The sequence below is a fragment of the Mercenaria mercenaria genome, unplaced genomic scaffold (assembly GCF_021730395.1).
Source record: "Mercenaria mercenaria strain notata unplaced genomic scaffold, MADL_Memer_1 contig_4298, whole genome shotgun sequence".
In the NCBI taxonomy this organism is placed as follows: domain Eukaryota; kingdom Metazoa; phylum Mollusca; class Bivalvia; order Venerida; family Veneridae; genus Mercenaria; species Mercenaria mercenaria.
Genome location: NW_026462516.1, coordinates 43,682 through 70,782, shown reverse-complemented (window position 1 = coordinate 70,782; position 27,101 = coordinate 43,682). Strand labels below are relative to the sequence as shown.

Sequence of the window (27,101 nt, the reverse complement as noted above, 5' to 3'; positions counted from 1 at the left end):
AAAAATATAACAGATATTTTAAACATCGCTTATGCCATGGTTACTTATAACTCAAAGAAACAGTAGGGGACAATGTTAAGTGTTTGATTTTGTGCATACATATTTACTTTAAAACCTAAATTGAGATCATAAGATAAAATGGCACTGAAACCGTCGAAAAACTTTTATTACATATAACAGCTTTAACTAACTGTAGAAACAGAATGTACATTTTTATTTATATTAGAAAGCTAATGCATATACTAATAAATTTATGAATTAAGCAGATTTGTACGGACAAGAGTAATTTCCTTTCTTCTTTTTATATGAATTACCTTTAGAGAGACATTTACTTTAAACCTGAATAAATGTTTACAAGAGTGAACAGAGACAAACAGACATGATATATTTAGTATCATAAACATGTAAAACGGAGTATAATAATTTTCTTCAGTTCACTAAATTCGAATCTACTTAGGTGGTATACTACATCTTTAAAAAACTTTCAGATTAACAAAAAAGTTAGTTCATTCTAGAACATGAACTAACAAGAAATACATACACTACTAAATTAGGAAGTTACTAGTATGAATTAAAAGTTTTTGGATGAGCTTTCGTTGAATCTTAATACAACGACACAACCAGAGCCATAAGAGTCATCATGACACTAATTGCCAGAGTTGACGCGCTGTTGCAATCAGTGCCCACTGTTACTGTTAGTGTTGCAGTCCCAGTCAGTGGTGAGCCATCATCGTCGGCGGCATGAATAACAAGAGTGTAGCTTGCTGTGGTTGACATGTCAAGAGTAGTTCCTGAACTGACTTGAAGTTCGGCACCAGAAAATGTGAAGTCGTTGTTAGTGTCTCCAGCTGAAACAATAAAGATTATGGTCATTCTTGCTTCGTTCAGAAGCTGATATGGTAATAAAATGGTCATGATTGCTCTTTCTCAAGTTAAGGTAATGGTTGTTCCTATCTAACGCTGAAATGTTAAAAATCATTGTCATTTTCAGCTGAAATGATAAAAACTATTGTCATGGTTGCTCGTTTGTCCAGCTGAAATGACCAAAGTAAACTGTTTCGAAATGAACTCCTAACATAATCGATAATTGAATGGAATCGGAAAAGGTATTTCAATTCACAATCGGAAAATAATCGAAAGCATATTCTTATAGTTGATATATACATTTGCTGTTATCTCTAATACGCTGTACAATATATAATATCATCACATTTATACATGCTGAATGAATGAGTTGAAAAATGCTTTAAAACATATTTTATATTTAGAATAATACAATGGTATTTTCAAGACAAGTAAGATCAGAAGTAAGTGGCTAAATGAAATATGGACAGTGGAATAAATAGTGGATTTTTCTGCCTGTATATTCAAAAGCCTGTACGTTCTCTAATTCTACATAGCTTTTAGATTATTGAATAGATTTATATATATATATGGTAACGAAAACCAGTATATTGATAATCAGGCTAGGTCAGATGGCTTTATAAATTATACATACATTACCATTTTCAGACATATATACATTTGTATATTCAATATCATATTTTCAGACATCATGACATATTGCCCGCAGTGGCATTTTCTTCCAAAATAGAAACAGTCAAGGCAGGTGTGTGTATTCATCATGTGATAGACGATTATCATTATTATAATATTCCTCACTATGCGATGTTTCTTGTTAATCAAGTAAACTTGTATAAACAAGAGAGACATCGGATGTCTCATCATCTAGCACGAACCCTAAGTTATAGGGACTCAATACTAGAATCGACACTTATTAACAAGTACAATTGTTATATATGTACACTTGATTTACTCGACTCCGGAAGCAATCAATTTTTAACTGGTGACGCTGTTTCTAATTTGCGTATTCATAACTTCATAAGCATCCTAAATATTTATATAGACTAATGTAACGTATCATACTGATTGTCCGATGCTTGTGCGCTATAATATACCAAGAAAATATTTTTTATAATAGTTTATATCAAACGAACCCGTCGTCAAAACACACCATGCCTATGTTAATTTTGCACGGAAACCTGACGCACCAGTGCCTTTTTAATTTTACTTGCATTTTCCGATATGAGCTTTTAAAGAAAATCGACATGTGATCCAAGTAATTTTCCATCCGAGAGCACGTGCGACCGTTATTATGTTTATTATGTTTAAGGAAATACCACATAACCAGTTAAATTTTGGGCCCGCCCGCTTAGCTCAGTAGGTAAGAGCGTTGGTCTACCGATCTCGGGGTCGCAAGTTCGATCCTCGTGCGGGGCGTTTATTCTCCGTGACTATTTGATAAACGACATTGTGTCTGAAATCATTAGTCCTCCACCTCTGATTCATGTGGGGAAGTTGGCATTTACTTGCGGAGAACAGGTTTGTACTGGTACAGACTCCATGAATACTGATTAGGTTAACTACCCGCCGTTACATGACTGAAATACTGTTGAAAAACGGCGTTAAACCCAAAACAAACAAAACAAAAAGTTAAATTTTGGCTATATTTATGACGCCACTTTAAATAGCCACTCTTTGTATTTCCTTTGGTAAATATTGGCACTTCTAGCAAACCAGTTAGTCATTTGTCGGGTAAGCGGAGCATATTTGGATGAGGTTATGTACATGTCTAATCCTGGCATTGGTTTATTAACTGACGCAACGGTGTATGTATGGATATCAGACGCAAAAGTAGTAACCGAAGGTATTAGTAGGAAGAGTCCGGCCGTTTAACGTTGTCGGCGTCTTGGCACTGTAACCGACTATTAAGTCATCGCATCATCACTAATAAAAATATCATCATAACTGCTTGTGTCTCTAGTAGAAATGATACCAATTAAGGTCATGTAATAAAATTACAATTATAATCATTATATCTTGACTTAGAGCAAGACCACAACAATGCATAAAACTTTACTACTTTAGGGACAACAAATTTACCACAGACTAACAATACGTGATGCCTTCAAGAGCATATTAATTACAATTAAAAATGTGGAGATATAAAAGCAGAATGCTCTCATAATAGCAGAGACACTTACGGAGCCGTATTGTGATCAATTATCTTATATAACAATCTGCAATCGCATTTACTGATAACGGGGTTTCGTGGCTGGCCGAGTGGTTAAGATTGTTGACTTTGAATCGCTTACCCACCCCCGCCCCACTGTGGGTTCGAAACTTCAGCTGGGATGTAGAATTCTTTCATGTAATGAAGGAATTCCAGCTGATTTACGGAAGGCTTACGGCGGGTATCTTCCTCTAACATCAAAAGCTTGAAAGCTGGAAAGCTAACGTATTGTTGTGTGGTATGTCGATGTTACGTAAAACCAAACAAAAACAACATTAATTTAAATCTTGTTCAAATATTTATATACTTACAATTAATGCTGTAAGTTATGGTATCTCCTGCATCCTGATCAGTGGCAGTTAGTGTCGTCACAGACTGACCTGAAATGATAATAGTTAAGATTAAATATGCATCTGTTCAAAGACATCGTCTAGCCGATTCTTACAGTTTTTGCAAATTTCTACATTCTACTAATAGTACTTGATAGTATTTTCACACTTCAGAAGAGTTTAGAATAATATTTGTGTTATTTGTTATGTTTGGTTTTAAGTCAATAATCTAAACGTTTGGCTTTTATAGTGATGAAAGAGGCCGGATGCCTATTCCGGCCATTTATTAAACAAATATGAAACGAAAATTTCTTAAGTGTTATGATACATTTTAGGAAATTCAACCATTTCACAAAAATATCACTTTCCAGAGAAATTGTGAACTAAAGGCGTTTCTGCAACTGTATGCAATTACATTGTCTTCCACATTTGCTTAAATTTATTATTTATGACTTAAAAAGAAATGTTAACTGAAATATTAGAGCTACGTTCAAAGTACTCAAACGCAAAAGAAACTGTGCACTTTTTTGAAATAGAATATTCTCAGTTTTAAAAGAGGCATCCGTCTACAATTTGCAACATGCCTTGCTCGAAGCATGTAGTATTGATCTGCCTTCAACTTTATGATAAGAAACTTAGTGGAGTCAAGATAACTAGTGGTAGTTGACGTTTGCATGATTTGCACATGCTGCCAATAGGAAATATACATGTCTATAAAAACGTGTTTAGTCAGTTTTCTTTTACCTTTAATGAAATGAAAAAAAAAAACATTAGATTTCAAATCTGTGCTGTGATTAAATGCCACAACATAGTGAAACTCTGCGAATTGAAGCATTAACGAGGAGACAACGTTATTTACGTCAGCAGAACATTTTGGTACCAAAGTAATGCCATGATTATTTTGCACCAGCAATTTCAGAAAACTGGTCGAGTTGCTTTACGTTTTAGATCCAGCAGACCTCGGGTGAAAACCGCTACCCAAGAAAGGAAAAGAAAACCTCGTGATGTCATTCTATTGTTACGTTAGGCCAAAGGTTTTCCATATCAATGCTTGAATAAATAGTAGAGGTTCTCACACACGATATTTAAACAAAATAATGTTTGAAGAACAGGCAACTTTTTCCTCATCTGACAGGAAAAAGATTTACAACTTCCATTTTTGACTCCTGTTGGCTTTGAATAGCCAAGAATCCCCATAAACGTCAAAAGTTTGAAAATTATCGAAACACATCAAATTGGCCATAAATTGCACTAAATTTTGGTACCAAACATGACATACTTTTAGACAAAATAAACCACTTCGGACAACATAATCTACTTCAGTTGACGAAAACCTGCGTGCACACTTTCTTTTTCGTTTGAGTATATTTCAAGTTTACAATTCTTAATTTTAAATTTCGTCTGGTAGGGTTTTACGGAACAGGCCGTACAATATATAACATCTATAGATATGATATTTGATTAAAAGCATACCAGCTGTAGATGCATCAGCAACGCAAGCTGTGAATGATTTGGCACTAAATGTCGGGGCCTCATTCACGTCTGTAACGGTAATTTAAACAGTTGCAGTTCCAGAATGTGGTGTTTTATTATCATCAACTGCACTGGAATGGTAAGTGAAATAATTTATTTTATTTTATGCTTTTCAATGAAGTACTGAAATTTATCGGTGAAATAAAATTGATATTTTCACTGTTTCAAACAGTGAAAATACCATTTTTATTTTTCACTGGTACGGAACTACACTTGAATGCGAAAGAATATGAATTATAAATAATGGAAAATTTCATGAAAAATATACTTCAGTAAAGACATAGATATAAATTAATATTTACAGGATCATGAATAGTCTGCCAATATCTGAGGAAAATGTGACTTATGATGGCATTTTTTGTTAATGCTCGGATATTATTATAAAAGTGTTCCTTAGGATCAAACATTAAATTTAAAAGGGGCTGTCGCCTTATGGGGTTCCTCATTACAGTATAATGGGGTCAAAGGTCAAATGAGTGCATTTACAGATAAACTATACCGTTGTTCACTCGTTTTATTTTAAAATAAACGTCTAAATTGGTTTAAATATTGTTTTTCAACGCCCTTTTCTATTTTGTAAATAAAACTGATGATAATATTAAAAACAATATAAATAATATATATATATTATATAGAATAATATATATCTAGGAAAAGTGGCATACGATGGCATAGTGTGTTATACTTGACATGTTTGCCAATTTATATATGTGGATCAACTGCAAAAATAGTTTTGGTACTGTCGTATCCAAGGGTTATTTTAATGTAATTTTAAGGTCACAGACATGTCAAGGTCAAAAATGAACTTTTGAAAATGACTTCTAAGGTAGTAAAGGAAGCAAAATAGTGCATTTATTAATAATAAACTCAACAACTTTTCTAACTCCACACCTGTTTTTTTTTCTTTTATCGCCAAATTGTGACAGATTTGAATGATGTTCTACATAATGTTTAATGATTATTTTATTAAAATAAAACATAAAAACGATCATAGCCTGAATTATATTCATTTAACCGTAAGGGTAACAATAAGGTAACCTTTAAATTAAAAGTCGCATAATTAGTAAATTCGTCACAACAGAAATGCAAAGTATCACATTCTGAATGTTCAACTATGTTTAGTTGAAATGGAACATCCGTCAATATTTTCAGTATGAACATGTTAATTTTATATCAGGTTTGTGATGTCATTAATGACACCAATTAATGACAAAATTGTTTAATACTGCAGATGGCAGTACTTTCCACATAGAGACCAGCACCAAGTTGCATCCATTCTGTGACGTTTTATTTTTAGGTTACCTTATTTGAACTGTCATATGGCTCAATGAATGTACGCACAGTTGATATCGCTGTGATGTTTATTTAACTAGTCATTAAACAATGTGTCCAATTTTCATTCAAATCTGTCAAAATTTGGCAAAGATAAAAACAAAAGTCAGGTAGCAATAAAATTTGAATTTAAGCTTTGAACTGACTATCGAAAGATTATTTACATATTGTACACCTTTTGATAAATGTTTGCGAAAGGGAAAATATGGTTGGTTTTTAGGAGGAAGACTACAACGAAATTACATATAAATATATAAAACGTCTCACATAAACAGTTAAAATCACTTTACTGTCATGAATACAACCAAGTATTTTAGCTCAATAAGGAGAGCGTAGATCTAAGGATCGCAGGGTCATAAGTTTGATCCCCAGGAGAGGTGTATGTTCTCCATGATAATTTGATAATAGACATTGTAAGGAGTAATTTCGTCCTCCACTTCTGAATCGTATGGAAAAGTTGGCAGTTACTTGCGGGGAAAAGGCTAATACTTGTAGAGACTCCAGAAACACTGATTAGGTTAAATGACCGCTGTTACATGACTGAGATACTGTTGAAAGTAACATTTACATATACGGAATGCTTCTCCAGCTCCTAAAGTAATCATTTCAATACTGGTGATAATTCATTATATGATATATATTTATGTTAATTTGTCCCCGCGGTGATTGTTAAATAGGACCATTTTAGAGGAATAACTGAAATATAGGTCACAATATAGGTGTACACAAAACATGTACGGTAATAAACAAAACAGAACAGATCTGTAGGAATTCAACTAGTTACTCTATACACCATGTCTTTAATTTGCTGTAAATTGTTTCCTTTTTTTACTAACGGTCAGACATTTATCATCATATTTTATGTATTTGTAATTTAATAAAGTAGAACATTTCAAGAACTATTGACGAAGCTCTTAATGCGATATTTGCATTATTTTATTCTGAAAATTCAGCAGGCTATTTCTTTTTCGAATCCTATAATTTTTGGCTTTGCTTCCACACTCTCACTTCCTGTTCGAAACAACAGTTGAAAACGAATCAGATCATAACAATTTACACTTCTGACACTTGGTTTCAGACAGGATGTCTTTGATTACATTAAAAAAGCTAGTATCTTGACACTGAAACATTAGTCATTCATATGTTTTACAAATTAAAATGTAAAAATAAAGATATAAAAACATCAGAAAGGTTGCTTTAGATTTATCATAATAGTAAAATTAAGGCAGATTCAGTGAAATATTGAAAATATACCTTTCGATATCTTCATGATTACTGACAGATGATGGTTCAGCTAATCAAAATGATGAATTATGGCGGTTCGATAGTAACTTAGAGATATACAATGTGTAAAAAATAACTTTCTTCATGATGAGAAGACTGAACATGAAAAAGAGATTTGAAATTCAAAACGATGGATTTATAATTAACAAATACTGTCGATTGAATACGTCAGGCTAAGACGTCTATAGCATGTGCTCACATTTGTTTCATTTTATAACATCAGATTCCTTTGTGATACATTGATAAGATGCTCTACCCGGTTCTATCACCAAATACTAGGAAATCTAAAGGCGTTATAATACGCGCCATAGAATTTTTCTACCTGTACTGTTCATACAGACAATCATACAGGCAATCAAATAGCCTTTGTAAAAAGTGTTAGCCTGAAAATGGAAGTTTTAGAATATCAAACATGAAAAAGATAGCTTTTATAAATGAACAAAATATCAGAGCATACGAAAAATTAAGCTCATTCTATAGAAATAACTCTAGTCGTTTTGAATTTTGCCAGTTTCAAATGCAATAAATCTACACGAAGTAATTTATTTACTTCTCAAATTCATAATTATCACCGAAAAATTACAAGTTTATATTAAAAGGTAGCACAAATGGCGAAAATCTGACGTTTATAACAAAAAATGCACTTATTGACCTTTGACCTTGTGCTGTGACCTTACTATGACCCTTAGAAGGCGACAGCCCCCCTGAAACTTTTCCAATTTTTATAAAGTTAACAATGAACATGGCTGTCGGGCATTAACAAAAAATGCCATCAAAGGCAATTTCTAGGCCACTTTTCTGGATATATAGGCAGACTAGAAGATATACGTTCTATCATTAAATAATCTAAAAGAAGTCTGGAAACGTCTTAGGACTATTTGAAAGTTATACGCTATAGATATCGTGACGTCATGAAATTATGACGTCATGATGCGATGCACGTGACGCTGCGCGGGTAAAATTGGCATAATTTGTTTAAAACCATTAAAAATACATCAAATAAAAAGAAAATTTGTTTGTTTCAATTTAAGATTGAAATATATTTCACTCGTGAACACAATAATTTACATTTTCACTCGTGGCTGCGCCACTCGTGAACATATTTAATTATAGTGTTCAGTCGGTGAAATATATTTCGATCTTACACTGAAACAAACAAATATCCTCTATATACCATATGTAGATAGAAACATGACTTACTCTAATACAGAAACAGTTCCTAGCTGAACTATTTTTTTCAGTGATGCCAATCTAATTTATCTTCAAAAACAAATGAAACGACCGTTCACTATGAATTACAGTCGCTGACACAACACTAAATGCCCGTTACAAATTAATAGTCAAATGCAAATTTATTCACATATTTTATCCTTTTAGTAAAACGTTAACATTATTTCTTAACAAAGAGTAGTTCATGGTCTATGTGTCCATGTTCTTTATAGATCATTACAAACATAATTATTGCCAGTTTCTGAAGACCATGGAGAAGATACATGAATCTTACAGAATTTCGATTGTGTAGCTTGCGGTCGTTTCAAAATCAAGTGCACTATCTAAATTTAGGAGACCAGAAGATGAGGTTATCGAGAAAGGAGTTCCAGCAGTCAGTAGAGTGTAGGAAGCAATTGCGCCAGAAGATGGAGTGGCTGAAAATGTAGTTGATGTTGCACCCGTAGCTTGATCCTCGGGAAATGTAATTGCCCCTGTTCCACTTGCTCCAGTGATAGCTGGAACAGTCCATCCAGTTATCTGTGCTCCTGTCACAATATACTAATCCGTTTAAAGTCTGTAACAAGTATTAGTATTTATGTTATAAACTTTACAATGTAACGTTTTGAAATAAATAGTCTGGAATGAATCTTATGAATTATTCAATCAGATAAATGTGTACGAGAACATGTACTCGTAAATGTGAATCAAAAGATAGAAAAAGAGAAAAGGCGATATTATTGTTTATCATAAGCTTGTTCATAAAAAATTGCCGCCAATTTTAATTTGCCACGGACAATAATTGGCAAAAACGTCAAGTACTTCTACAAAAGCTTTGAACTTTTAAATGGTACTGAATGATAGCCCATATCTACCATATAGCAGCCAACAACTTTCATCATTCTAGTCTTATTATTTTAATAAATATTGCTATTATAATATTCTGTTTCCCATGGGAAATGGCCGATTTCCTATGGGAAACGGTCATTTCCCATGGGAAAATGGCTTTCCCATGGGACGGTGTTTTCCCATAGGAAACATTTGGGAAATCTTTCCCATCGGAATTTCCCATGGGAAAACCTTATTTTTTTATTTTCATATAAACTATTAGAAAAACATCATAGCTGTTTTGTAAAAATAGTTTTATAGCACTGGCTAGTTTATTTATTTGAAAAAAAGATAATTTAGTTTTCCCATGGGAAAGAATTCCTTTGGGAATCCCATAGGAAATTGTTCCCTTGGGAAAAGTTTCCCATGGGAATGCTTTCCTGTAGGAAACTGTTCCCAAGGGAAGCGTTTCCCATGGGAATGCGTTCCAATAGGAAATATTTTCTGTATGAATTTTTTCCCTAGTGAAGAGTTATGTAGCCAGCCTGCTTAGTTCAAAAATGACAACGCAAATCTACAGATCGCATGGTCGTGAGATCGGTCCTCGGGCGAGGCGCAATCCGCACTATCTTCTCCATGACGATTTGATTATAGTCATTGTGTCTAAAAGCGGAAGTGTTATAAATTTAATCCTTTTTAGGCTTGCTAAATAAAACAAATCGTTGACGCTTAAAGATATAAATTTTCTATTGGGGTAAAATACACTTTCACTTTCAAAAATGACCTTTTGAGCGAGTTCATATACTAAGATTGATCTGGTAGTCGGATCATCTCGGCTGATGATTCACTTTAGAAAATCTAACAAAGAATGCACAGTGCATAACGTGTAGGTTCGAACCCATGATGATTTTTTTAGAGTATTAGCAATTATAATTCAATTAATACGTACCATATTATATTGTTTGAATACTATATTGGAACCCATACATACAACAAAGACATGGTGTTCGGCGTTCAGTCTAAATCACTGCAACAAGTTTAGTACATTAAATTGGTTAATGTCATTTTAAGTATAAAACATGTATTCAGATAACTATAGCACCCTTAATCACACAATTTGAATAAAATAATAAAATGAAAGGCTCTATGGGAAGAATTTTTATCACAGGCAAGATTTGTTATGCTGAAACATCAAAATATCTTTTTTCTTTGTAGGGATAACGCATGTTTTTCGTGTTGCAACATATGCAGAATCCCGAGGGGTTCTAAAGATGTTATTACACGAAATGGACATGAGTTAAAATTATTTAAGCATAAAGCGCATAAACGAATGCAGAATGAATATAGAAACTCTACCTCAACGTAATTTAATTTCAATGAAATGCGCAGGAATATCTGTTGATTTTTTTCACGTTGACGTTATTTCCATTGAAATATAAATCCATTATGGGCCGTAATACCTTAGTGCTTTACCTAGGAACGTGCATATATTAGAATGTTTTATAACAGCACGTGAATCTCTCTATTAACACATGTTTTATGCTAGAATATCTACGAGCGACCAAGTTAATCCGAATTAAAATGACGCTGACGTCAGAACTGTATTACACTAGTTCATTTATGGCTTTATTTCATTCACACGACGTCAAACCATCAATAAAAATGTATGTGTAATTGCAAATGTGTAGGTACATACTTATATATTAATTTACTCGTGTACGTTCATATGTGCATGCATATTTGCAAATATACAAGCACTCAGAATAAAGCGTGCATGCATAAAATTAAACGCCCATTATGGAACATGTATATGCGCACGCGTATATATATACAAGCACATAGAATTTCGCATGCGCGCGTTAAATTATACGCGTGTGTAGATATAAATTTACGCGTACACTTATTAATGTATAAGTAAACGCGTATATCTAGTGCAGTTAGAATGTGCGTGCACGCTTAAAAATAATATGTCGACCTGTCCACCCGTGCGTTAAAATGTTGGTGCACGTGAACATGGATATGTCTATATAATTTCTGGCAGCAGGAAATCTTTCGACTTGCTGTTAATTTCATTTTGGACAAGGAATCGACACTAAACGAAAGGGGTGTGGGAACGCTAAATGATACAACTTCGCTAAATGAAACAACTGACGTTAAACGATACAAAACTGACACTAAATGATACAAAACTAACGCTAAATGATACAATTTTTTAGGCTCGCTAAAAGATACAAATCGTTTACGCTAAACGATTTTTCTATAGGGGTATATGGAGAATTTCTACATTTGTTGACGATTTCATGAAATTATTATCTCATTTTATGAAAGACCTGTCACAGGAGAATTTAAATATAGTTTTATGTTTCCCGCTAAATAAACATATACATGATCCCAACTGTATTTTTCTGGAGTACTCACGAGTAGCATCCGTGCACTCATTGTATTCATAAAACTAGTTACAAAACTAGTGAAAATTGAAAGGAAGTTGAAGACATAGGCATATGAGCCAAAAATACAGGTCATATATCATAGTTTGTCAGTCCGTCTTGCAACAAGAGAGGACGACTGAATTAACAGACTGCCTATACATAACTTTAGTGTACAATCTAGGTCGAAATCTGCTTTGCGTGTGCGCACATTTCAAAATACACGTGCAAATATATACAATGTAGAGGATATTTCATGAGTGTCCTGTCACATGACTTTATTGCACGAGTTGAATAAAATGATAAGATGAGAAGCTCTGCCAAGCATTTTATGAGTTTAATAAATTCTATGCGGGAAGATTATTCTTATCACATGTAAGCATTTTTCTGCTTCCGAGGGATTCTGAAGATGTTATAAAACGAAATGAACATGCGCTAACGATATTCTGGCATAAAGCGCAAAATACTAGTACATTGTAAATGAATACACTCTACCTCAACGTCATTAAATTTGAATAAATACGCAGGAATATCTGCGTTGTTTTTTCACGTTGACGATGCTTAAATTTATAAACAAAATGAATACATATCTTAAACATACCACGGTAAGTACGCACGCATAGAATGTGTGTTCTTGCCTACCTAGAGGGGAAAGTATACATTTGTCCGGGCACGCGCCGGGGACAGATATTCCTGTCTTTCCCTAGGGAAAACTCTTGTCTGAAATAGCGCGCACTAGAGTGACGTCACATAGTACTGGCACTATTGTGATGTCACAATACTATATAAATGAAAGCTATCAGAAAATATCTAAATCCACTTGTCTCCACGATCTATTTTGAACGTGATAGGCAAGAAAAATGATCTAACATGTTGCCTGTATAAGACAGCTGTTTTCCCCAACCCTCGGGACAGCTTGGATAAAAAAACCTCGGTAACGCTCGGTTTTCCATTCTACACTGTCCCTCGGGTACTGAAAACCCCGTCTAACACAGATGGGAATGTAAGATTCTTATATTCTTGCCTTCCTAGCAGGGAAAGTATACATTTGTTCGAGCACGTGCTAGGGATAGAGAGATTCTATTCATGTCTTTCCCTAGGGGAAAAACTTTGTCTAAAATAGCGTGCACTTTGGTGAGGTCACATAGCACTGGCACTAAATTATGACGTCATTAGCTATAGATCTATTAATAATATCAGTTAACATGGAAGGCAAGAAAAACACACATATCTCCAGAATCACAACAAATGCAAACAGAAAACTAGTTTCATCTAACGTAAACATCAAAACTAAACATGAAAGCATCAAAACTCTAGCACACAAAACAATGGTGTGTCTCCCGATAACTCCTACACGCAGCATGAATAAGCCTCATGAGCATGGTCACCACATACACAGGTCAACATTCACAAGCAGGAAATATGGTCCAGCGACGGCACAATCAGATGGGTCAAGAAGGATTATTCCCGTTTATTCCAGTGTAACCCAAATGCAAAATAAACCCTTGACTGGCGCACGCTTGTAAACAGACTCAACTCTAAGCTTGTCATGTCTATAAGATATCCTTCCACAGCCTTAACGTATACTAAAACGTATTAGCGTCCTAATGGCCCGTTCAGCACCACGCTTCCGTAGAAACAACATTTATACACTGAAACTTTATTTGAAAATATTCTGAAATGGTCTAGGGGTCAGCAGCTCTCAACAAATACGGTATCTTACATCTGGAGGCATATACTGGAACTCTCAGACAACATCAAAATGACCATTTTGAGCGATTTGATGAAGTTCCAAAATTATCAATGTACCCTTGTCCGTTAACGGACCCCTGTGATGTGTGTTTATCAAGAGCTCAAATATGTTTTCATAGATTAAAAGCTGACAGCTGTAACAAAGCCCATGTAATTTTTCAATTCGTAATAAAAGTAAGAAAATAGGCCTCTCTCCAATAGGAAAAAAGAACAAAGAAGAAGTCCACGCGCATATATTTATACGGATTGACCCCCACTGCGCGTGAACCCCTGACTACCAACGATTCCAAATGCAGCCTTTCGTTTTCAAGTTAAAACATTTCTAGTTCCATTTTATTTACTCCCGAAATAGCTAACGGTCGAGTGACGTCATTTACTGTGTTGTCAAAAACATACCATAATGCCCTGCGAGATTTGCATTAAATGTTGCTGGCCGTCCTAAAGGATATACCATGGCCTTGTAGCCATCTCCCTCCCCCAATTACTTACAGGCCCCTACCAGTTTTCCTAGGCACATGCATCCCCTTAAGCCTTCGTCAGGTTCCAAGTCAATTCAGATTAACTTTGAAATATTCCGCCCCCCCCCCCATTCCTCCCCCCCCCCCCCTCCCCCACACACACACACACACTGCAGTCTTGTTGGAACGGGTTTTACACCAAATATTGCAACCATGCCTTGAACCTTGAGTTTCCTTCAACAGGCAGTGCCCAGCTCAGTTACTAAGTACACCTGCACTTGTTTTTTATCCTTTTACCTCTATCCTTTTAAACATTTTAACCATCCATCACTTTCACATTCTTACTATGGCAGAAAGAACTGTCCTTCAGTTTGTATATTCTATTATTCTGTAACTAATCACCGACACAGGCACCCTGCCCATAATACCGCGAGAGGTGTGAGGCGTATAAAGAGATAACATAAAATGAATCTAACATATCTGTTTTCGTAACATATCTGCTGTTTTTCGTATGATAGCTGTTTTTCCCCAACCTTCGGGACAGTGTGAAATGGAAAACCGAGCATTAACCCCCCGTCTTTACAAAGGCATCGAAATGTAAGATCCAGATATATATTCTAAACGTGAATAAGGTGAGCGATTCGGTTAAAGCCTAACTTGTAGTGTGCATTAATGCATTGTGTACGTTCAATGAGGATATTAATCTCGTCTAACAACACTCGATAAACACTTTTCTTTCATAAGGTTAATGAAACGTGACAGATGCGAGAGGCAAGTGATATTATTATACATCAATTGGGGGGGGGGGGGGGGATGGGTCTACAATGTAAAATCCCCATTACCCAAAAAAGAGATATTATGACTATCAGAAACATTTTCAAACATTTTTGACACGTGACCAAGCCGGAGGTGACAGCCAGGTCCATGTGACCACACTGATATTTTGAATGTCATATAAGGCAAATAACTCTTCAGTTTTATAGTCCCCAAATGATTTGCCTCCCTTGTACCAATGTCATAAAGTAATGACTACACTATATTAAATGTGTACACAGCGAACTTACCGCCTTTAAGATGAAAACAATTAACAGTAAGTGCAAAAATTGTTCGGGAATATAACCATAACTAACAAAATGCAGCGTGTGAGACAATTGATATAGTCAACCTTCGAAACAGAAATAGACCACCCCTCTCCGACTCGGCATTCGCCTCCGGTGACATTCTGTCCCACGGTTGATAATATTCAATGATCACACACTCCTGCCATATGATATTTATATAATGTCCACTAGATCATAGAATGCAATCAAAGATAATTGAGCACAAGCATAGACGTAAAAAGAAATGACCGAGTTATGAAAAATGGCAATCATTGAAAACAGATTCGGATCCAGGCCCGGTCCCAAAGTGCTCGTGTCCCTCCCCCTACCTACCCCAGTCGTTGGGGGGGGTGGGGGTGGAGGGGGAGGGTAATATAAATCCTTATGTTTGCACTTTAAAATTGAGATCCAAATGCACCAGGATCAACCATTTAATTACTTTAAATTCAAAAAATTCAGGAGGGAGTTTGCCGTAGGGGGTACCCTTTCTATCCCGCGCGATGATATTCTGGCGCCCATAATTTTTCTGAACCGGACCTGGAATGCATCCTATAAAAATGAGTCTTCCTTACCGTTTAAAGTGGGTCAGTATTTGATTACCACAGCATGTGTGGTAGTACATCGTGTTTCTTTTCGTGAGGATACTTCTGTAACCAGATCGATTATCGATAAATATATCTTAATATTCAAGCTAAAGAAAAAGAAATTAACGTTTACAAGCTACCCTTACATCAATACCATATCATTCCGAATTCATTATCGGAAATGCCAAACTACGTCACATCAATTTGTTATATCAAACCTTGTAATTTTACCAGTTTGTTTTCTTTCGCTTAAATAGTTCAGCGAATAGACACAGACATTATTTTATTTCCTATGTGACTCTCTTCATACCAAAATTTTACGTATAAAAATGTTCAGTAATTGATATGTTTTTAAAACATTGACTCAGAAAAACATTTTACTTGATAGAGTATTAGACCTAGAAAATCCCAGTGGTTTCCGCTACCTTTGAAACTTGCATTTGAATCACATTTTAAATGAAAAAAAAAATCGTTGTCGTCTCGAATCATGAGAGACTGGTAAACATAGGCGGTACTATGCGGACATTTTCGATGTGCAACTTAAAATCGCATCTGAAAACCAAGTAAAACAAAAATACACATTCTGAATTAGATATCAAATGTAATTCACTCCACATTAGAAACAGATAGTAAAGTATATTTTACAGTTGAACTCGTCCAAAAGAATCCTCTATGTAATATCAGCTGAATTATGACCAAGGAATTATAATATAATTATGCTGACTTTATTGATTGCATAAATGGAAATTGGCAATACATGGATACTTCCAGGCAATATCTAGTTTAAGCGGTATTTTATCTATGACATGGACTGTGATTTTAAATTAGTTAGTGATAAATTGGCATTGGGTTTGTTGTCATTATTCAGACGGCCATATTTAAAAATAAGATGGATGATTTGTACTATGTATACTTATTTTTTATCTTCATTGCTAACATATAAAAATAAAGAATAATATGATGATGATGATGATGTTGATGATATGAATGATTTATAATTATTATTATTATTGTTGTAATTATCATTATGTTATTATTATTATTATGTATTATTACTACTACTCTACTACTACTACTACTACTAGTATTAAATAAAAATTTTTATAAGAGAACACAGAAGTAACTTATATCATAAAGTATAATTTTCGTTACTAATATCATTTATAAACGTATATAACGTATATAAAAGCCGTAAAATAATTATTTCTAAAACAGAAGTCTATCCTTAAGATTGACTAAATTAAAAAGATAGCTGATTAAAACTATGGACAATTGAAACTATTTCGGTATACCTCTAATATCCGAAAATTATGCGCAATCGATAAATATTGGTAGTTCTTAAAAGCCCGGCCCACCTATAGAAAATCAATATTCTTATAAGATACTGGGGTTAGTACCCCCCTTTAAACGCATAGACCAATGACAAGTTAAGACGTATTTGGTTGGCCCACTGATCAAGGCAATGGTGACTTCAACATTGTATGCCAATGTGCACTGTAATTGAATATTTCATAATGTTAATTTACTAAACAAAAGGAAATAATAATGATTTTTTGAATAGTTATCTATGTGTAAAATACATGCCAATTTTGCAGCAAAATATTTAATCACGTCATTGTTTGGAGGCTGAACGGCCGTTTATCCAACATTTAATAACATATAAGCTGGATCAACACAACCAATAAAAAAATATCATGACTAATGTTAAAAGGTTAAATAAAGGAAGTGGTTTGGTATTTTTAGAACGATACATTTTTTATTACTTTTATGGGATATAACAAAATCGCAAAGACAAAAATTGACGAATATATTAACGTCCTTCAATGCAGTCCATTACATTCCCTCGAACCATAGCTTCCAAAACATATTTATTCGAAAACATGAAAATGAAACGCAATTTTTAGAAAGCTTGCCACGAACCATTTAATCATTACAATGCGCATTTAGACCTTTTCTAATAAACTCTTTCAAAAATGAGGATAACATGGACTTATCATATGTACGTGAGAAAGAAAAAAAGCATCCCATATGACAACTCATTCATGGTGAGAAAGTTGCATATTTAGCTGAAAAAACAATGTTTTAGCTTGCTCACCTCGTTCCTACCTTATTAAATTAGATAATTAAAGTCGAATAGTTTATTTATGGTTTTTTTATCATACGTGCAAGCATGATAAAATAGTACCTTATACAAATATTCTTAAAATGGCGTACGCTTTTTCTATACAGAATATAATGACAAATTTGAAATATAATTCCTAGTTTAATACATATATAATACTTGAGGCGGTGTTTTCGAATTACTAAAGCCTTCTCAAAAGCATTTTAAATTTATTCTAAAGCGTAGAATGCAAATAAAGAATTAGAATAACATATGCCAAGTCAGTAATTTTTTTTTTGCACAGCAACCTGCCAGCCTATATCCGCGAGATCAAAACGAGAGCGTGAATATCCAGGTATTACAGAAGATTTTTGTATAATACTTTTTGTTACAATCATTTTGACACGATCATCTAATTATAATACCATGAATAGACACCGCTTAGATCTATGAAATTATCAATACCGGAAGAGAAATGATACTCCAGTGCTACTTCAAAAATTGATAAAATTATAGCAATAATGACATCCTCAGGGTAGTGGATATAAAGATTTAAGGACGACATACTATTTCTTATGTCATTTAAGATAATTTTCCGGGTTAATAATATACAAAAAATTACCACAATTCGACAATTCAAATTTTCATAAACATAAGAGCCGAGCTAGACAGTAATAAGATATCAAACTCCAAAATCCTCAAACATGTGCTCGTTATTGATTTGTTGTTGTAGATACTCTCGTTTTTAAGCTTGACCATATTAAATTGAATTATAAAATGATATAAACGACATAACTTTCAAAAGGGCGCTAACAAACTCAACATTTTGCTGACGACTTTGTACATTGCATTTTCTTCAGTTTTCAATCATCGCATCTTCATGTTTAACTAAAAATAACCGGGCAGACAATTAGAGCATGAAAACAACAAAGAAGAAACAGTAAACGAGTGTACATTTGCGATGGCTCTTGCCAATATCTGTGATCTATCTCTGTCGCATCTCGAGATCGTTACATGATAAAAAATGTCGGTAATCCTGTGATATATTAAGTCCGCACGTGTGGAAGGCGCCATAAAACGCAATGCAATTTAACCTCATGTCTCAGAATTTTTAATTGAAGAAAATTAAATGATTTTCAATTAATATGTTCTAAAAGCATGGCCATTTCTATAACGTAATTTATAAAAAAAATCAAATCAGAGAGCGTGCTAAGATTGTTTGCTTTTTCTGTCGCACCATGTCATTTTTTCTTTCTTAGGTACACAGTATGGCAATATCTCTAACTATTTGTTGCATTCTCTCTATTTTTTCACTGAAAGTCAAGTGCGCGCAGCAGTATTTACGTTCGAAGAATGCCGCAATCGCTTTCGAGGATTAGTTTTTAAATAGTTTGTATTATCGGAATCAATCAAAAATAATATACAAATTAATTGTACGGAAAAGTCTTCATTCCCACTAAAATTTCGCCGCAAATAAGAATATATTTGTGGAATTTTGAAAAAGGGTTTTCTGAGTTTCATCAACAATTTCAAGAAAAGCAATTGTTAGAACATGTCAAATCATTATTCCGAGCTAAGCGATTAGTCCGAATTGGAACATGAAACTTGTCATTTTTAAATTACAGACCCACGGCAAACCTATAAACTGATAATAAAGAATTTGTCGCAAAATTTCAACTTTGGTAAATTTTCTCTTGTTTTTAGTTATAGTACAAATGTCTGTCAATATTTTTTATTAGAGATTTTTCAAAGAGAACTGATTGTAATATATATGATACTGAACATAGATATAGACTTGGCTACATCCCACAATTTAAAAAAAAAAATAAAGATGAAAATACCATGGTCTAGGAGCTAGACAAGACCAGCTAATTCTACTATTTTAAAAGATACATATTTTTAACAATCAGGCTTTTGTTTGTGAAACATAATTAAGTTTCCTAAGATAAATATAGTGCAACGATATACAAATATGGAAAACATTGACATAAAAGATGACCGTGACTTTATCTCCCCGTCCTTGAATAAGTTTTGGTTCACAGGAACTGATACGGGTATAGAAATAACACTAGATTAATATTAATTTTCAAAATGTGTTACCGTTTCTTTCTCGGCTTGCCACTATTAAAAAATCAAAATATTAGCATAAAATCAAACATAAAATATTACACTAAAGAAAAGTACAGACATGATATCGGCTTCTATTTAAAACACATTACTAGTTTTCGTTTACCTCCGCCGAAGTTCTCGCCGCGGCAGTATAAATTCCTTATGTTTCTTAATTTTCAATAAATACTAGATTATATATTTATTACATGTTTTCCTGTACTGGAAGCATTTGAGATGAAAGAAAAATCATAATTATCAAAACCCCACATCATTTTTCAATAACCTAAATTTACAATTATTATAGTGCACTTGTAGCTGATCTATCATTAAGCACAGACAGATGCCCTAACATCACTTGTTATTGATAGGAATTCGGGCGTACAATTGGGAGAATTGAGGCATAGCATGAGGAAAATTAATACGAGCCCCCGAAATTTCCAACCAAAATTTATGTATTCGAAATAGTGTTTGGAATGAAAATGTGATACAATGAATGAATGAAATGATACAACCAGTTTAAATATAACTCGATGAAACTTGCCAGAGAATGTGCATATTCAAATTGGTTAGAACAGAAGGAATAGGCCGTTTTAAATGACTTGTTTATATGTTAAAAACGTTGCAAGCAACCAATTATTTTTTAGTTTTTTTGCATTTCCAACTTCAAAACCTTTTTGTTTAAAGGCTATAGTTTAAAATTCCTTAAAAGCATCCCAGACAAACAGAACTGGTAATAATTGTTTGAAACCGCGCAAAAAAAAACCCCTATGAATTCAGAATAAAGCAAGAAATGAATTATTTTCCTGACAATTCTTCAAAAATTATAATATATTGGTAAAATGATTCACGGGACATTATTCCTAAAAAAGTGCGCATCCAGTATAACAACACCGTGAAGGATATTCACCTTCTCAAACATTTTCCAACAGCAAAGTTTGAAATTTTTTCTTATATGTCAAATATTCCCAATGCACACTTTACATTCTTCATAAAAGATTCATTCTTAGTATTTTTTATTATTTTTTTTAAAATCTTGAATGCGGGATTTGAATGAAGTTTATATTAAGCAAGATGTTTATTTTATAAATACCATATAATCAATATGTAACCATGTAACTTCATTTTGTGTAACTACTAGGGCGATAATTAGATATTTTAGAATCTAGAAATGCAAAAGCGTAATTCTTCAACAAAAAATAAAACTTGGCGTCCTTCATGCAGACGTATAAGAGAAAACGGAAAAATGCTTTCGACGCCACCGTAACAACACACACACACACACACACTCACACACACAAACACATCTTTCCCACCCTTACCCCCTTTTTATGGACCATACCTTGTCTCCTCCCACAATCCTCTAGGCTTCAAGTTACACGTATACAGATCTGTCCATTGTTCCTAATAAATTTACTTTCAGTCCTGTTGCAAAAATGATAACCACCTCTCCATGAAAAATTATCATTTAACAACTTTTGTTTGATAGTTTCTAAATCTATTGTTTTTATCTGATAACTAAATACGGGGTGAGCATCAGGATTTTTCAGGGCCTTAAGACCACATCAAATATTCCAGAGTCTTATACTACTACCGACTGAGTGGCGATCGTCCCTAGAAATTTTAAAAACAAATTGTAAATCATTCCGTTGAGAATAAAAGGGAACAGATAGAGCAGCAGAAAAAACATAAAGAACGAAAGAAAAAGGGTATTTATACACACACAAATAATAAAAAAAAAACGAAAACGAATCCTTGTTCGCGCAATTTGCAAAACTGTTTTTAATTTCGAACAGGCGTTCATTTGGTTTACAAACCGGCATATATCCGGTCCAAAAGAAGTTCAAAGTGCTATACCGCAATGCGGTGCAATGTGATCATGTTGTATAAAGAAAATATGAGGGTCCCTCTAATTAGACGCAGGCTTGATCTTATCGCTTCCATACCGGCTTCGTGTACTATACACGCTATATATGGCTTATAAAATTTAAGATGAGATTCCAGTTCAATTTTTAGTGTAAATGTTTAAATAATAACTTACAATCGTTTTTCAGAGATTCGACAGTATAACACTTCGGAACCGAAATTGTGAATAAGTACAAGGTTCATTTTTCAATAAAATAAAGTAAAAAAAAAATAAAATAAACTTAAAATAAAATAAAAATAAAATAAAATGATAATAGATACACGATATGACTTAAGTATATATTTCCTTTTGCGGAAGGTGGGGTGTATAAATTCCTCCCCCCCAGGACTATCAGCTCCTCTCCATAAACAGACAAAGGCAGACAAAACTATCTTTTTTGAACTTTAAAAAGCCATAAAAACAATACACCTATATCCAAATTCATTTCATCTAAAAATGGGGTTGTCCAGGAAGGAAATGAAATTGGGAATCCGGCCTCTCAGCGCAATAAAAAATCTACCGTAAACTCGGAACGACCGTTTAGATATCTAAATAAGCGGTTTTATGTCACAAACGCTTTTCAATTTTCAATGACAAAATTAGAAATAACGATCAACCACGTGTATTTCCATATCAATAGTGTCCGGTAAAAAAGTTTCGATGGTGGCCTTAAAGAAATATAGCATTAACTTCCTGATACCTAATATGTTCTTTTTTTTGCGGTAAGGTCTGGTGCCAGTGCCTTAAAAAAAACCTCACTGTTGCGACTACGAAAACACCTAAAATTAGAAAAAGAAAAGAAATACGATAAAGGTGATATTTTTTGACCACTTATTCAAAACCTAACGGAAGCAGTTTGACCTACACATCTAAAACATGTATTGAGTTTTAGAATTCGTATAACTACTTTCTTTCTAATATAATTAAAAAAAAGATTGATCGGCTCATATGAAAATCCCAACTCAAATGCGCGTTTAAAGGAAATTTAATCTACCGAATAGAATTCTGTGGGACTGAGTTGGTCCGGAGAGATCTTCATGTCATACGTCACATGATTAACACGATTATGTATGTCAACAACTCACCAGTAGAATGCAGACGAGCACAGACTGCGAGAAACTTGGGACGCTAGACCCTGCGGCCGTGGTAATAGCATTAACACTTTCTTGAAATTGGCGTCTTCACATCGCTTTAATGATGATGTGTAAATCTGCAATTAATCTTATCTCTTAGATTTTTGTTTACTTATCTATTCACATATTAAACATAGTAACAGGAGCTGATTATTAACAGAGCGTAGCCTGAAAAGTCCGTAAGAGGTTTTTATTATTATATATTTTAATAATTTATCTTATATTATTTAGTTTATAATAAATGTATATATACATGTATTTCTTATATTGTTTTATAATAAATAGTTTAAAAACCTTTACTTAAAATCTTTAAACTAGAATAATTTTTCAAAAAAAGAAAATAAAGAAAACAACGGTAATTTTAAGCCATTTTAAGGATAATTTTAGACTACAATTTTAAAACTAAGAGACATTTCCTTGCACCCACTTTACATTTCGGCAATGATGGTCACCTGTTTGTACTACATTAGTTTTAAATATAATTTTATATCAAAATTTTAAAACTTTAGGCACAAGAAAAATCAGAAATAAGAGTCTTTGTGTTTTCGTTCTTCAGCATAGGCCGACTCTGATTTGATCAAATTTTAGCAAGTTTTAACAATTTTAACCAAATTTTACACAATTTTAACATGTAATAATAGTAATCAAGAAGTAACCACAGATAGTAAATATTATTTTAAATAAAGTTAGGCCAGCATTTGTATATATAATAATGTTAGGGACATATGGTGAGATAAACAACATACAGACCGAAGTAACAGGTATAAGTAAAAGGCCAGCATAGGATAAACTAGTATGAAGTATATTTGCAATGTATATATGTGATAGGGACCTATGGTGGCATGCATAAGCATGACCCAGTCCGAGAAAGACGCCACCATAGGAAAATCCAGTAGTGATGAGGATCCGGAAACATACAGACGTCGACACACAACGGTAAACAAACAACAGGTAAACAGGTAAATTTTAAGTAAAAATTCTTACGCGTAATTTATGCGACGGGTACACAGGATTCGCGTGTAAAACATTTATTAATACATAGTTTATCTTCAAATTTGCAGAATCGCTAAAGAACACATATAGCTATATTGCTAGAGCACTTTTAGGAAGATAATATCATTAAAATAACCAAAATCACTTAGAAACAGTCGAATTTTGATAAAAACAACCGCAAAATTTCATACAGCGCGATCGTAAATATCTTTTACATGCAATATGTAAAGTAAGTAATACCGATATAATCATTAAATTCAGACTTTGGACTATAAAGTGCAAAAAACAGAACTGAAAAACATTAAAAAATGACAAAATGACAGCAATTTTAAAATATAGTAAAACGGTATCGGTGAAGTACATTGAATGTTTACGAGAATATAAAATAAGCCATATTTATCGATATGACACATTAATGCAGTAGGCGTGGCGTGTAATCTATAAATGAGCCGTGCCATGAGAAAACCAACATAGTGGGTATGCGACCAGCATGGATCCAGACCAGCCTGCGCATCCGCGCAGTCTGGTCAGGCTCCATGCTGTTCGCTTTTAAAGCCTATTGGAATTGGAGAAACTGTAAGCGAACAGCATGGATCCTGACCAGACTGCGCGGATGCGCAGGCTGGTCTGGATCCATGCTGATCGCATACCCACTATGTTGGTTTTCCCATGGCACGGCTCAAATAACCTGTGTACTGTCAACAATCGGACGTATATAAAGGTTATGTTTTAGATGTGTTTTTAAAGTTTTAAGGTTTTTAAAGTTTTAATATTAATAAAATAAATCTTAAGAGTATAGATGTAGTTCACGGTCAGTGGCAGTTTTTCTCAGGCGTTTCAGGAGTGTAAGTAGGCCTAAGGTAATCGCGGCTCTTACCCTGGATGACAAATTTAATAAATTTAAATATATTTCATAATCCATTTATTATTTTGGAAATTTAGACACAATTGAGGGGGGTATAAAATTTAAAAACATTACATTAACAATAAATACCCCAGCCAAGATCCAGACATATTCCAAAACTAACACCCGGGCCTAGAATTAAGGCCCCTTTTTAATTATATCATATGAATCTAATTCTTTGGAATCGATCCAGGCGCCGACCTGTATCTGGCAACGGGTCTCAAAATTCAAATCTCGCTGGGCCTACGATTGATTAGTTAGACTGGAAACAGTCATAACTACGCAGCGCAGCGTAAACAAATAAAAATGAATAAAACAAAACAAAACAAAGGATAAACTAGTAGTAAATCCAGTAGGGATGACGTGTAGTAAACAAGCAGACGACGACAGGCAGCTGTAAGCATGCAACAGGTAAACAGGTAAATTTTAGCTAAAAATTATATCTCGAAATTTAGGTGTCCCGAACACAGGAAACGCGTGTAGAGCTTTTATTATTCAACAAATTTGCTTCAAACTTTCAGCATTGATAAAGGACAAATATAGCTAGAATATCAGGGCATTTTAATTAAGATATAAACATTAAATTAAACAAAATTACATAAAAGACGGCCGATTTGCAGTAAAATTACCGGGAAAATTTCATATAGCGCGATCGTAAATAGTTATTATGTTTTAAAAGTAAATAATTTAAAACTACTGCGATCATTTAATTTAGACTTTTGGCTGGAAAAGGCAAAAAACAGAATAGAAAAATCTTTAATAATGAAAAAATGCCATCAATTTAAAAACATACAGTAAAGCGAAATTGTTAACTATAATGCGAACAGTAAAGTGCATAGAGTAACATATTTATCGATATGACATAGGCGTGGCGTGTAATCTAAAAATAAACCTGTGTATGGAAAAGTATCGGACGTAAGTTGTTTATAAAATACGGTGTTCCGTTTGGACAATCGTGACATTTTATCTAATACTAAACCGCGATGTACGATGGTACGATGATGAAACAACAATGGTATGATGGTGAAAACGCGATGGCACGATGATGAAATCGCGATGGTACGATGGTGAAATGTCTATGTAATATCGCGTTTTCATCATCGTACTATCGCGTTTTCACTATCGTACCATCGCGTTTTCATCATCATACCATCTTGTTTTCACCATCGTGTCATCGCGTTTTCATCATCGTACCATCGCATTTTCACCATCGTACTATCACGTTATCACCATCGTACCATCGCATTTTCACCATCCTACCATCGCCTTCCGGTGGTCATGCGCAGTGGTACAGTATACGTGTCAGTAAAATACATATAGCTCGAGTCCTATGGCATTTTTAGTAATATATTAACGTAAAAGAAAGCAAAATTACATAAAAACGGTCGATTTGCAATTAATTTACTTGTAAAATTTCATACAGCGCGATCGTAAATAGCTATCTTGTTTTATGAGTAAATCAATCTATACCGCTACGATCATAAAAATTAGACCTTTTGCTGGAAAATGCAAAAAAAAGACAGAATAGAAAAACATTAAAAATTGACAGAATGGCAACAATTTAAAAACATAGAATAAAAACGATACGGTCAAAGTACATAGAATGGTTTAAGTATATAGAGTAAGCAAATTTATCGATACGTATATAAAATAAACTTGTGTACTGACAATACTACTAATCGGTCGTAAATAAGTTGTTCTTATAAATGTTTTTTTTTTTTTTGATATATTATAATGGTTTTAAAGTTTATAAAACATAGAGAAGTTGAGTATAGACGTAGTTCACGGACAGTGGCAGTCTTTATCTTTGTGTCTTATGTGTAAGTCAGGAAGGGAACCGCAGTGAACTTACAGCGCATAGAGCTTAAATGTGAGCTCTATGCGTCAAACCGTGACGCATAGAGCTTACATGCGAGATAAGCTCTATGCGTTGAAAAGGCATGATCGTCACGTATAGAGCTTACTTATGGATGATGATGCGCTATGTGAAATTATGCCTAGGTAATACGGTATGAATGATTTTATTGAAAGGAATCAGGGAGCATCGCTA

The 27,101-nt window shown here is 33.9% G+C and overlaps 1 long non-coding RNA gene across 1 annotated transcript in view; it reads right to left on the bottom strand.

The window, feature by feature from the left end:
• Window positions 1–4,876: 4,876 nt before the first annotated feature.
• The window catches only part of LOC128553770 (uncharacterized), a 30,826-nt gene continuing 8,601 nt past the window's right edge, over window positions 4,877–27,101 (bottom strand). The window contains exons 2-3 of the long non-coding RNA XR_008369435.1: window positions 9,056–9,308; window positions 4,877–5,006 (exon numbers count right to left, since the gene is read on the bottom strand). This is a non-coding gene — a long non-coding RNA (uncharacterized LOC128553770). The remainder of the gene's footprint in view (window positions 5,007–9,055; window positions 9,309–27,101) is intronic.